At 44.2% G+C, this 13,176-nt stretch overlaps 1 long non-coding RNA gene across 1 annotated transcript; it reads left to right on the top strand.

The window, feature by feature from the left end:
• Nucleotides 1–328: 328 nt before the first annotated feature.
• On the top strand, nt 329–5,662 carry LOC137096413 (uncharacterized). Its single transcript, XR_010909452.1, has 2 exons — nt 329–437; nt 4,104–5,662. It is a non-coding gene; the product is annotated as an uncharacterized lncRNA (long non-coding RNA).
• The last annotated feature ends 7,514 nt before the right edge of the window (nt 5,663–13,176 follow it).

Raw genomic sequence — 13,176 nt, 5'->3', positions numbered from 1 at the left:
GGAGTGGAAATTCTCATAAAGCTTTTCCTTGATTTGAGTCTACTGGGAGGAGGCTGGTAGCCATGCAGTGGGTGGCTTTCACAGTGTTCAACCTCATTTCTCTCACATTTAGCAGCATTAGAGTGGGGGGGGGGGCATGCCAGCTATCTTGTAGAGTTTATCAACAGGTGTAGGTTTAAGACATCCTGTGATTATTCTGCATGTTTTGGCCAATGCTATCTTCACCTGTTTTGCGTGGACAGACTTATGCCAAACAGGACAGGCATACTCAGCTTTTAAACATTTGAAAGCCCTGACTGACAGGATGTCTTTTGGTTCCTTTCACAGGCCGGGGCGGTCGTCACCACCGAAAGGCTAATGTACCTGGCTCCATTTTCTCTGACTCTGCCGTGTATCAGCCTTGCAACACAACAGAGCAGGGCTCATAGAATGAAGAGGTCAGCTTCTGGGATTATGCTCCCTTCTTGTTGCCAATTCTTCCAATGGCTGAGCTTAGCTTCAGAATAAGATTCCTAACACTTGAAAAAAGCCAGTTAGGAAGCTTAACACAGGAGCAGAAATTCTGAGCAGTTTTTAACCCAGCATTCAAAATTTGGAAGGGGATTATTTTGTGCAAATCATATCAATTATTATATTCATGGATTGTGGGTTTTGCACAAAAAACCTGTCTTCCACACATAATGGCTTTTGGGTGGTGGTGGTATTTATTTATTTATTTATTTACTATTCTTGTATACCGCTGTATCTCAAGCCCGAGGGCGACTCACAGCGGTTTCCAGAGGGTGACTCACAGCGGTTTCCAGAAAGCAAACAACAGAGACAGTAAAAACAGCAGTAATCAATATATCATAACAGTTAAACTACACAATTCCATTTCTAGCAATAAACAAACATCAATACACAATTATCACAAAAAACCCACCCCGGATCGCCTCATCATCCAAACGTGATCCAAATTCGTCCATTGTTCCTTTCCTATGTTCAATTACCAGAGATTGCACTGAATTACTCCAAAGCCTGCACAAACATCCAGGTCTTCAACTTTCTACGGAATGACATGAGGGATGGTGCCAGCCTAACATCTACAGGAAGGGCGTTCCACAGCCGAGGAGCCACCACCGAGAAGGCCCTATCTCTCGTCCCCGCCAACCGTGCTTGAGAGGCCGGCGGGACTGAGAGCAGGGCCTCCCCGGAAGATCTCAAAGTTCGGGTGGGTTCATAGGCCGAGATGTGGTCAGATAGGTATCTTGGGCCGGAACCGTTTAGGGCTTTATAGGCCAGTACCAACACCTTGAATTGGGCCCGGTAGCAAATCGGCAGCCAGTGGAGCTGGTGCAACAGGGGGGTTGTGTGCTCCCTGCGCTCCGCTCCCGTTAGAATCATGGCTGCCGCACGTTGGACTAGTTGCAGCTTCCGGGCCGTCTTCAGGGGCAGCCCCACGTAGAGAGCGTTGCAGTAGTCTAGGCGGGATGTGACAAGAGCGTGTACCACCGTGGCCAAGTCAGACTTCCCAAGATACAGGCGCAGCTGGCGCACGAGCCTGAGCTGTGCAAATGCTCCCCTGGTCACCGCCGAGACCTGGGGCTCCAGGCTCAGCGGCGAATCCAGGGTCACACCCAAGCTGCGAACCTGTGGTACTGCTGTGTGTTCTTTTTTTGTACAAAATTTGTGGAAAAAAGAGGAAAAAAATCTTGGAATCCTTGTGGACAACAAGTTAAACATGAGCCAATAATGTCATGCGGTGTCAAAAAAAAATCCAGTGGGATTTTGTCCTGCATAAATAGGAGTCCAGTGTCTAGATCCAGGGAAGTAATGCTACCCCTCTATTCTGCCTTGGTTAGACCACACCTGGAATATTGTGTCCAATTCTGGGCACTGCGATTGAAGAGAGATATTGACAAGCTGGAATGAGTCCAGAGGAGAGGGCCTGAAGAACAAGCCCTATGAGGAGTGGCTTAAAGAGCTGGGCATGTTTAACCTTCAGAAGAGAAGGTTGATGATGTCCATGTATTATTTATTTATTTATTATTTACTATATTTATATGCCGCTATTCTCAGCCCGAGTGTGATTCAGGGTGGTTTAAAAATGGCATGATTCGATGCCCGCAATAACATAAAAACAATTAAAACATTTAGCACAAATAACATTAAATAAAATAATAAAACCAATAAAATATAGATCCTCAACATCTCATTACTAAAATCATTCTCCAATCGCATTGTCCAGTTGTTTCGAAGATCAGAGTTTGTCTGCTACACTGCATTTGGGAAAGCTTGCTCAAAAAGCCAGGTTTTAACTTTTTTGTTAAATGTTAAGAGGTTGGGGCTGATCTGATGTCCCTAGGGAGGGCGTTCCACAGCCAAGGGGCCACCGCTGAGAAGACCCTGTCTCTCGTTCCCCCCAGCCGACTCTGCAAAAAAGGCAGGACCGAGAGCAGGGCCTCCCCAGAAGATCTTAGGGTCTTAGATGGTTCATAAGGAGAGATACGTTCGGACAGGTAAGCTGGGCCAGAAACGTATAAATATGTATAAATATGCGGGGGGAAGTCATAGGGAGGAGGGAGCAACTTGTTTTCTGCTACCCTGGAAACTAGCACACGCAACATTGGCTTCAAACTACAGGAAAGGAGATTCCACCTGAACAAGGTCTCAGCGGTGGTCAGGGGAGCTTTTGCACAATTAAAACATGTGCGCCAGCTGCGCCCATACCTTGGGAAGTCTGACTTAGCCACGGTGGTCCATGCTCTGGTTACATCCCGTATAGACTACTGCAACGCTCTCTACATGGGGTTGCCTCTGAAGATTACCTGGAAGCTTCAACTAGTCCAACGAGAAGCAGCCAGATTAGTAACGGGAGCAGGGTACAGGGAGCATACTACTCCTCTGTTGCGCCAGCTCCACTGGCTGCCAATTAGCTTCCGAGCACAATTCAAAGTGCTGGTGCTGACCTATAAATCCCTAAACGACTCCAGCCCAGTTTACCTGTCCGAACAGATTCTCCCCTATGAACCATCAAGGCGATTCTCCCCTATGAACCATGGAGGGGCCCTGCTCTCGGTCCCACCACCCTCACAATTGCGTTTGGTGGGGACGAGGGACAGGGCCTTCTCGGTGGTGGCCCCTCGGCTCTGGAACTCTCTCCCGCTGGAGATTAGATCTGCCCCTTCTCTCCTGACTTTCAGAAAGCTGGTAAAATCTTGGCTTTGGAATATAGCATTTGCAGAATGATGATTGAGTCAATAACTGCTGACCACACCGGCGGATGGTGATGAATTTGTGATTTTACTTCGACGACCTGGCTTTTTGTAATTGTATGATCTGTATTTTAATGTATTTTATGTATTAATGTATTATGACGCTATTATGTTTATCCTACTTGTGTATGAATTTCCTGCTGTTAGCCGGCCTGAGTCCCTCTTCGGAGGTTGAGAAGACCGGGTTATAAAAGCTCGAAATAAATAAATAATAAATAAGTAAACATGAGGTAGAACTTCCTGACTGTGAGAGCTGTTCAGCAGTGGAATTCTCTGCCCCAGAGTATGGTGGACGCTCCTTCTTTGGAGGCTTTTTAAAGCAGAGGCTGGATGGCCATCTGTCGGGAGTGCTTTGAATACAATTTTCCTGCTTCTTGGCAGGGGGTTGGACTGGATGGCCCATGAGGTCTCTTCAAACTAAATGATTCTATATATTTTTCTGTGCAGAATCATTTCCTTTGCAGCAAGGAGGAAATTGTGGAAACCATTTATCCTAACATGTAAAGATGAAATAGTTTAATCTTAGCATTGCAATAACCTCATTCCCAAGTGGAACTGCATTAAAAGTGCACAACTAGCATTCTCTTTTTCCTCATACTGGGATGGGCAAGGTTCAGTCTCCAGATGTTGTTGTTTTTATTATTATTATTATTATTATTATTATTATTATTATTATTACCCTGCTTTATCTCCCCAAAGGGGACTCAAAGCAGTTATGTTGTTGGGCTTCACCTCCCAGCATTCCTCATCATGGGCTGGGTTTTTTTTTTTTTGGGGAGGGGGGCATCCTGCCTTATGCCCACGTGGCAAGCAATGGAACTAACTACACCTCTTTTCCTCTCTTCTTAGTTGTGGAATGAGATTCAAGATCCTAGAGAGAAGATGAGCTCTTCTTTTGAGCTGAATTATTGATGATGCAGAGGAAATTAAACCAGACTCCTTGGAAGTGGCATGTCCTGGGCATCCTTGTGTCTTATTCTGAGTTGACTTGGTCCATATGGTTTTGTATTGTGAAAGGTCTCAAGCAGTTATATCTGGAAAGCCCTGGAAGGAAACATATGATCTTATGTATGAGAACTGTATTCTCTCCCACTGAACCGTGAATTTTGGGTTGGTGACAAGAAGGCAGCTGGGGTTGTTTAGTAAACTTCTACTGTCACTCTTATAATTGTGGGAATTTTAGTTCTGCCTGTCTGTCTCCAATGATGCCTTGCTAGACCTGAGATAGGTAACTGAGGAAGTGTAGGAAGCCAATTTGCTCCCTTGAGATCTCCCAGGAGCTGCAGAATACAGCCCAAATTTTTCAATCAGTGATACAATTGGTGCCAGAATTATTTTTATTGGGAATGTCAAATAAACAATATGATTAAATAACAAAGTATTATACTATATCATAATATTGTATGCACAGTTTTGGAAGGTAGACCTCCCAACAATAGTTTTTTTTTTTTGTCGTGTCAGGAGCGACTTGAGAAACTGCAAATCGCTTCTGGTGTGAGAGAATTGGCCGTCTGCAAGGACATTGCCCAGGGGACACCCAGATGATTTGATGTTTTTATCATCCTTTGTGGGAGGCTTCTCTCATGTCCCCACATGAGGAGCTGGAGCTGATAGAGGGAGCTCATCCACCTCTCCCCAGATTTGAACCTGTGACCCGTCGGTCTTCAGTCCTGCCGGCACAGGGCTTTAAACCACTGCATCACCGGGGCCTCCGATTTAGGGATGCAGTTCACCTACATCCGGAGAGCACTGTGAACCCAAACAATTATGCTAAAGGGGGTTCTGAAGACCATCAGAAATATGTGTTTTCTGATAGTCTTCAGTGACCCCTCTGAAACCCCCTCATGACCCCCCCAGTGGTCCTGACCCCCAGGTTGAGAAACACTGATATAGGGTCCAGGACGTTGCCCAGGGGACTCCCGGATGATTTGATGGGGTTTTTTTTTTACCATCCTTGTGGGAGGCTTCTCTCATGTCCCCGCATGAGGAGCTGGAGTTGATAGAGGGAGCTCATCCGCCTCTCCCCGGATTCGAACCTGCAACCTGTCGGTCTTCAGTCCTGCCGGCACAGGGGTTTAACCCACTGCGCCACCAGGAACTCCCAACAATAGATAAATGAATGGTTAAAGTCTTGAAAATTGCAGAAATGGACACATTAGCAATAATGAACAAAGAAAAAACGAAACGAAACTTATATCAAGCACTGGGAGTCATTTTTAAATGGCCATAAGGTTTCAAATCCTCTGTGTTATTGTTTATATGTGAGTTATATTAATTGTACTGTTTTATTTGCTTGCTGTTTGGTTTTTACTGATGTGTTATTGGGCTTGGCCTCATGTAAGCCGCCCCGAGTCACCTTGGGGAGATGGTGGCGGGGTATAAATAAAGTATTATTATTATTATTATTATTATTATTATTATTTATAAAAAAATGAGAAAGAGAGAGAAAGGAAAAGTTTTTTAATCGAAGGTTGCATAATTTAACTAGTTGAAATCTATGTAGGGAATTTATCAGGCCAGAAGGAAGAATAGAAAAACAATAGAAAGGAAGAATTCTGTATGAATGTCTCCAACCCAAGGGATGTGGGAAGTCACTAAATTGGGACGGGTGGAAGGAGGGAAGAGTATAACCAAATACGAATATTGTATGCATGTTAGGAAGTATTGTATTAGTTCATTCATAGGTAAAAGGTAAAGGTTTTCCCCTGACATGAAGTCCTGTCGTGTCCGACTCTGGGGTGTGGTGCGCATCTCCATTCCAGTCGTGTCCGACTCTGGGGTGTGGTGCTCATCTCTCTAAGCCGAAGAGCCGGTGTTGTCCATAGACACCTCCAAGGTCATGTGGCCACCATGACTGCATGGAGTGCCGTTACCTTCCCGCTGGAGCAGTACCTATTGATCTACTCATATTTGCATGTTTTTGAACTGCTAGGTTGGCAGAAGCTGGGGCTGACAGCGGAAGCTCACGCTGTTCCCCAGATTTGAACCTGTGACCTTTCGGTCAACAAGCTCAGCAGCTCAGCGCATTAACCAGGACTGTGGTGCAGCTGGCTGAGTGTCAGCTAACCGAAAGATCATGAGTTCGAAGCCAGTCCAGGTAGGAGTGAGCTTCCAACCAATTGTGTAGCTTGTTGTCGACCTTTGCAACCCGAAAGACAGTTGCATCTGTCAAGTAGGAAAATTAGGTACCACCTATGTGTGGGGAGGCTAATTTAACTAATTTATGAGGCCATAAAAAAGACTCAAGCAAAGCATGCAAGGAATGCGGAAGTACTTCATCAGTGTTGCAGATGGACGATGAAAGCGACAGCTCCCCTGGCGGCCAAAAAAAGTTCAATAGGCTCTGACTGTCTGTCTATATCTGTTGTGTGTCTTTGGCATTGAATGTTTGCCATATATGTGTACATTGTAATCCGCCCTGAGTCCCCTGTGGGGTGAGAAGGGCAGAATATAAATACTGTAAATATGTGTTGACCAGCACAGGAAATGTGACTATTTCCTGTGCTGGTCAATGACCGAAATAAATGATTTGATTTGATTTGAAATACTGTAAATAAATAAATAAATAAACCCACTGCGCCACTGGGGGCTCCCAGTTCATTCATACATACATGTATATAGATTTGTTTCATTGTTTTTAATGCATATGTAAATTGAAAATAAAAAAAATCATAAAAATACAGCACAAAGGAGGGAGGGGGAGAAATGGAGACATGCCTGCTGCTGGTTTTGAAAACTGGGTATTAATTGATGTCAGGTAATGTGCTTAAAACCATATATTTAAATTTTAAAACTGCTTCTCTTGGAGGTTTCTAAGAAGAGACACTTCAGGCTCTTCTTTTAGTCAGGAAAAAAAGGCAGCCTGGGTGGCCTGGGAGCCTGCTTTAGGGGTCATATGTGGGCCCCAGGATTACACGTTATCCACTCTTGCTCTAGATGTGATTTCCTTTGTTGTAAGTGTGCATTGAACATTAAAACTGTATAATCAAATGCCGATGAAAGAGCTGCAAAAAGAGCAGGCCACTTGATATTCAAGCAATCCCTGCCCCGGGGCACCTCCTGAGCCCAAATGTATGCATACCTTGTACTCTGAACAATTCATGGCACTAAATTTTAGAAAGACCAGGATGAGTGGGTTAATCTGCCTACTTATGGGGCATAGGACTGTGCAACTGAGCTATCTGCCAAGTCCTTTCCTCCTAGTGGAGACCCCTGCCAGATCTGACCTGCCAACACTACAGCAGTCAACACCAAGGAGATTTAGAGTAGAATCATAGAATAACAGTGTTGGAAGAGACCACATGGGCCATCTAGTCCAACCCCCTGCCATGCAAGTCTTTAGCTATTGTTCATCCTCGGACTACAACGGATCGCCTAAGTAAGTAAGTAAGTAAGTAAGTAAGTAAGTAAGTGTGATAATAAAAACCCAGCTTTTGTAGTACACTCAGTTCTTGTGGGTTTTTTCGGGCTATATGGCCATGTTCTAGAGGCATTTCTTCTGACGTTTCGCCTGCATCTATGGCAAGCATCCTCAGAGGTGAGGTCTGCTGGAACTGGGAAAAAAGGGTTTATATATCTGTGGAATGACCAGGGTGAGACAAAGGGCTTTTGTAAGTTGGGCTAGGTGTGAATCTTTCAACTGACCACCTTGAGTAGCATACAATGGGCTGACTGTGCCTGGAGCAAACTCTTCTTGAAAGGTAATTAGATGTCCCTGCCTGTTTCCTCTCTGCTGTTTTTGCTGTTGCAATTTTAGAATTTCTTAATACTGGTAGCCAGATTTTGTTCATTTTCATGGTTTCTTCCTTTCTGTTGAAATTGTCCACATGCTTGTGGATTTCAATGGCTTCTCTGTGTAGTCTGACATTCTTCAGATCTCAATTGTTGGTCAGTCTCCTCTTGTAAGGCTCAATTGCCTCCTCTGCTCTTCTTTTTCTGGATTTTTCTCTTTAAAAATGTTCTTTGGGGTCTGTCCATCTGCCATAGGAACTCCCTGTTGTCTCAGAAGGTGGGACTTGGAGCACATCTACCAGGCATGGGCGAAAAATTGGCCCTGCTTAAGCTCCAGGCACAGTCAGCCCATTGTATGCTACTCAAGGTGGTCAGTTGAAAGATTCACACCTAGCCCAACTTACAAAAGTCCTTTGTCTCACCCTGGTCATTCCACAGATATATAAACCCTTTTTTCCCAGTTCCAGCAGACCTCACCTCTGAGGATGCTTGCTATAGATGCAGGCGAAACGTCAGGAGAAATGCCTCTAGAACATGGCCATATAGCCCGAAAAAACCCACAAGAACTGAGTTGGTCCATATGGTTTTGTATTGTCAAAGGTCTCAAGCAGTTATATCTGGAAAGCCCTGGAATGGAACATATGATCTTATGTATGAGAACTGTATTCTCTCCCACTGAACCGTGAATTTTGGGTTGGTGACAAGAAGGCAGCTGGGGTTGTTTAGTAAACTTCTACTGTCACTCTTACAATTGTGGGAATTGTACTTCTGTATGTCCATCTCCAATGATGCCTTTCTAGACCTGAGATAGGTAACTGAGGAAGTGTAGGAAGCCAATTTGCTCCCTTGAAATCTCCCAGGAGCTGCTGGATACAGAATTGTTTTTATTGGGAATGTCAAATAAACAATATAATTAAATAACAAAGTATTATGCTATATCATAATATTGTATGCACAGTTTTGGAAGGTAGACCTCCCAACAATAGTTTTGTTTTGTTTTTGTTTTTTTGTCGTGTCAGGAGCGACTTGAGAAACTGCAAGTCGCTTCTGGTGTGAGAGAATTGGCCGTCTGCAAGGACATTGCCCAGGGGACACCCAGATGATTTGATGTTTTTATCATCCTTTGTGGGAGGCTTCTCTCATGTCCCCGCATGAGGAGCTGGAGCTGATAGAGGGAGCTCATCCACCTCTCCCCAGATTTGAACCTGTGACCCGTCGGTCTTCAGTCCTGCCGGCACAGGGCTTTAAACCACTGCATCACCGGGGCCTCCGATTTAGGGATGCAGTTCACCTACATCCGGAGAGCACTGTGAACCCAAACAATTATGCTAAAGGGGGTTCTGAAGACCATCAGAAATATGTGTTTTCTGATAGTCTTCAGTGACCCCTCTGAAACCCCCTCATGACCCCCCCAGGGGTCCCAACCCCCAGGTTGAGAAACACTGATATAGGGTCCAGGACGTTGCCCAGGGGACGCCCGGATGATTTGATGGGGTTTTTTTTTTACCATCCTTGTGGGAGGCTTCTCTCATGTCCCCGCATGAGGAGCTGGAGTTGATAGAGGGAGCTCATCCGCCTCTCCCCGGATTCGAACCTGCAACCTGTCGGTCTTCAGTTCTGCCGGCACAGGGGTTTAACCCACTGCGCCACCAGGAACTCCCAACAATAGATAAATGAATGGTTAAAGTCTTGAAAATTGCAGAAATGGACACATTAGCAATAATGAACAAAGAAAAAACGAAACGAAACTTATATCAAGCACTGGGAGTCATTTTTAAATGGCCATAAGGTTTCAAATATGGCCATGTTCTAGAGGCATTTCTTCTGACGTTTCGCCTGCATCTATGGCAAGCATCCTCAGAGGTGAGGTCTGCTGGAACTGGGAAAAAAGGGTTTATATATCTGTGGAATGACCAGGGTGAGACAAAGGGCTTTTGTAAGTTGGGCTAGGTGTGAATCTTTCAACTGACCACCTTGAGTAGCATACAATGGGCTGACTGTGCCTGGAGCAAACTCTTCTTGAAAGGTAATTAGATGTCCCTGCCTGTTTCCTCTCTGCTGTTTTTGCTGTTGCAATTTTAGAATTTCTTAATACTGGTAGCCAGATTTTGTTCATTTTCATGGTTTCTTCCTTTCTGTTGAAATTGTCCACATGCTTGTGGATTTCAATGGCTTCTCTGTGTAGTCTGACATTCTTCAGATCTCAATTGTTGGTCAGTCTCCTCTTGTAAGGCTCAATTGCCTCCTCTGCTCTTCTTTTTCTGGATTTTTCTCTTTAAAAATGTTCTTTGGGGTCTGTCCATCTGCCATAGGAACTCTCTGTTGTCTCAGAAGGTGGGACTTGGAGCACATCTACCAGGCATGGGCGAAAAATTGGCCCTGCTTAAGCTCCAGGCACAGTCAGCCCATTGTATGCTACTCAAGGTGGTCAGTTGAAAGATTCACACCTAGCCCAACTTACAAAAGTCCTTTGTCTCACCCTGGTCATTCCACAGATATATAAACCCTTTTTCCCAGTTCCAGCAGACCTCACCTCTGAGGATGCTTGCCATAGATGCAGGCGAAACGTCAGGAGAAATGCCTCTAGAACATGGCCATATAGCCCGAAAAAACCCACAAGAACTGAGTGATTCCAGCCATGAAAGCCTTCGACAATACATTTTGTAGTACAGCTTGCTTTCCATATTTGCAGATTTAACCTTCACAAACGTGATTGTTTGTGGATATGATTAAAAGGGTCTATCTCTAAGAATCTCTAGATCCCCCAAATCAAGTTTGCATCCATTTTCTGGTAGATGTTGACTTGGAGGTTCAAAGAGAGATGTTCTCTAATGCTTTAAAAACCGTTTTTTTATTTGTGGTTTTTCCACTTTCAAAGGGGTCCTGCACCTCTGACCACAGTGAATGTGGAGGTGTGATGATAGACTAGAACACACCAATGGACCAACAACAACTTTGTACAGTTTTCCCCATTATTCAAATGTCCCAAATAGGAGGAACGATTCAATGTTGAAAAATGTGGGGTTTTGTCCAAACCATATATTTTTTGCACATAAACCATTTTTTCTGTGCATATATCACACTTTTAAAAAGAAGACCCACATGCTTTTTATATGCAGAATAATTCCTATACAATACAATAACACAAACTCTAAAATTACAACAGCAAAACAGCAGAGAGGAAACAACCAGGCACATCTTAACACCTCTCAACAAAAGATTTTCCCAGGCTCAGGCAGGCCTTCAAATGCTAATGAAGGTGGTCAGTTGAAACATTCACACCTAGCTCTAGCAGAAAAGAGCTCTTTGCCCCACCCCAGCCATTCCACAGATATATAAACCCTTTGTCCTATTTCCAAGAGACCTCACTACCTCTGAGGATGCTTGCCATAGATGCAGGCGAAACGTCAGGAGAAATGCCTCTAGAACATGGCCCTATAGCCCAAAAAACCCCACAAGAACCTAGTGATTCCAGCCATGAAAGCCTTCGACAATACAATATTTTGGGATGTTTGTGTCCTGGTTGAACTCTGCTCTGCTCATGATTGTTAGAAGATTAGAAGACTGCCACAATAATCCATCTTCACATATGAAGGTTGTGTTTTCCCTAACTGGAGTAGTTCATAATATTGTAAACACATGGCTGATTTGTCTGTTTCTCCAGTAAGGGGAAATTCTTGTCCTTAACTGAGGATAAGCTGTGTAGTGGAATTTACCTCCCTCAAATGTTGTTGGAACATATTTATAACCTTTAAGTCATTATTTCTGCTTCAAAGAGGGATTTTCTGCTCTACTTAAAGCCTGGTTGGATTTTTCTTCTCTTTGGTCCTTTTTCTCACACTTCCAACCTTCCCCCACTTTTACATTTCTAAATTTAGACCTCATGGGAGCTTCCTGCTTCGAAACATCTCTTTTAACACTGCAATCTTCTTTAGACATAAAATATTGTGATATTTGCATCATGAGGCATGTTACTTCAAAGAAGGCTGGGAATTGCTACAGAAAGGCCTTAGTGATTTCCCCCCAGTGTAGTGTGAACTCAGTTGGGTGCCTTTACATTTGATCGATTTATCAAAAGAGGATTTTGTGTGCGTTTTCCAAATTGGTTACTAATAATCTTTCCCCAGAGTTAAGCTTCTGCTTGTGTCTTTTCCCAACAGTGCAGAAGATTTGTCCTCCACGCTGATGACACGTCTTACTGCAATTGCTATAGAGAAGGAAGTTGATAAGATCTTTAACTGTAAAGATAAATCACTGAATGTCACCATGCCATAGTATCACCATGCCATAGTATTTCTGATTTCTGTGTGTGATTGTGAAATCTGATGTATAGTTCACCTACAATCAAAGAGCATTATGAACTCCACCAATGATGGAATTGAACCAAATATGGCACACAGAACTCCCATGATGAACAGAAAATATATATCAGTGATTGGTTGGGGTGTGTGTGTGTGTGCCAAAATACTGTTTGCTTACCATTGAAAATTACCTAGGGCCACCTCTGCTCATGTTGAGGATTTGCTGACATTACCACTGCAAAGATTACTGCAGATGCAGACTGTGGCCAGGAAATCAGAAGACGCTTACTTCTTGGGAGGAGAGCAATGTCCAATCTCGATAAAATAGTAAAGAGTAGAGACATCACACTGGCAACAAAGATCCGCCTAGTCAAAGCCATGGTATTCCCTGTAGTAACCTACGGATGTGAGAGCTGGACCTTAGGGAAGGCTGAGCGAAGGAAGATCGATGCTTTTGAGCTGTAGTGTTGGAGGAAAGTTCTGAGAGTGCCTTGGACTGCGAGAAGATCCAACAAGTCCATCCTCCAGGAAATAAAGCCCGACTGCTCACTGGAGGGAAAGATACTAGAGACAAAGTTGAAGTACTTTGGCCACATCATGAGGAGACAGCAGAGCCTAGAGAAGACAATTATGCTGGGGAAAGTGGAAGGCAAAAGGAAGAGGGGCCGACCAAGGGCAAGATAGATGGATGGCATCCTTGAAGTGACTGGACTGACCTTGAGGGAGCTGGGGGTGGTAACGGCCGACAGGGAGCTCTGGCGTGGGCTCGTCCATGAGGTCACGAAGAGTCGGAGACGACTGAACGAATGAACAACAACAACCACTGCAACCGAGTCTTGTTGTAGGATTAAACATAAAATATGGCACAATTAATTTTTATTCCATTTATT

The sequence above is a fragment of the Anolis sagrei genome, chromosome 2 (genome assembly GCF_037176765.1).
Source record: "Anolis sagrei isolate rAnoSag1 chromosome 2, rAnoSag1.mat, whole genome shotgun sequence".
NCBI classification, from domain to species: Eukaryota; Metazoa; Chordata; class Lepidosauria; order Squamata; family Dactyloidae; genus Anolis; species Anolis sagrei.
This window is presented reverse-complemented; position numbering and strand designations above follow the sequence as displayed.